Below are 1,622 nucleotides of genomic sequence, written 5' to 3' on the forward strand. Positions count from 1 at the left end.
ACAAGATCTGTGTCAGAATCCTTTAAAATGCTCTACTACATTGTGCTTTCTCTGCCTGAATTAATTTAGCAGCCTTTTGCATATGTCTTTCATTGTATCCTGAGGTTAAACAATTCCATCACAATAAACTAGTCAGCTTGAGACTACAGTAGGGGACATGTACTATGAGCAGCAGATTTGAACCCAGAAACACTTGGTTTACAAAGCATAATTTCTAACCACACAGCCATATCTTTGGAGAGATATGTGAATAATATATCAAGTACTTTCAGAAAATTGTGACTGATGCTGTTTTCTCAACTGATAACAACATCTGGACAGTTTGTCTACGTTTCCATGTCAAGGGAGCCAATATGTCCTAGAGTACAATCATTACCATTTTCACATAAAACTTTCTGTAGAATGTGCTTGTCTCTCTGATGTTTTCCAGGGGAATTTCACAATACTGAAAGAATTCACTATGCATAAAGATATCTGGCATTTCTGCTTATAAATACACCTTTAGCTACATGTGGGCAGTCACAAATAATGCAATTGTCACTTCACAGCTTTTTGTCAAACACTTGCTTTATATATTTTTATAAATTATATATGTATGTATTTATACGCACACACACACACATATATATACACATTTATACATACACATACACACATACATTCATACATATATATCTGAGGGTGTGTATACATTTACACACACACACACATGTATATGTATATATACATATATATATATATATGTACACACACATATATATATACATATATAAATGAATGAATAAATAAATAAATAGATAAATAAGTATATATATATATATATATATTTTAGGTGGGAAGGCTCTCCTCTTATATTGTGATTATAACTCCTCTGTATTTTTCTATGAGCAAGTGCTGAGTTCTCTTGTTTATATATTTATTTTATGTCACAATTTATCAACAATATTGTCATTTGGTTGCAGGTTTCCAAGGGGTCAATTACTAGCATGCAGCAATTCTGACAGTCAGAGAGGCTTCAATCATTGTTTTTATGGATTCCTTTATTTAGGATTCTTTTTTATCGTAATGTTTGTTTTTTGCTGATATACATAAAGGAAAGGGCACACACACACGCAAACACACACACACACACACACACACATACAAACACACAGCTATATATATATATACATATATATATAGGCATGGGTGTATGGTAAGAAGCTTGCTTCCCAACCATATGGTTCTGGCTTCAGTTCCACTGTGTGGCACCTTGGGCAAGTGTCTTCTGTTATAGACTCGGGTTGTAAGTGGGTTTGATACATGGAAAGGGAAATATGGTTGCAGTCTAATGACAGAAACAATTAAAAGATAAAAGATAATATATATATACACATACATACATACACACACACACACATATATATGTGTGTGTGTATATATATATATTACTCTTTCACTCTTTCACATGTTTCAGTCATTTGACTGCGGCCATGCTGGAGCACCGCCTTTAATCGAGCAACTCGACCCCGGGACTTATTCTTTTGTAAGCCCAGTACTTATTCTATTGGTCTCTTTTGCCGAACTGCTAAGTAATGGGGGACATAAACACACCAGCATCGGTTGTCAAGCAATGCACATGG

The sequence above is a fragment of the Octopus sinensis genome, linkage group LG15 (assembly GCF_006345805.1).
Source record: "Octopus sinensis linkage group LG15, ASM634580v1, whole genome shotgun sequence".
Lineage (NCBI taxonomy): Eukaryota > Metazoa > Mollusca > Cephalopoda > Octopoda > Octopodidae > Octopus > Octopus sinensis.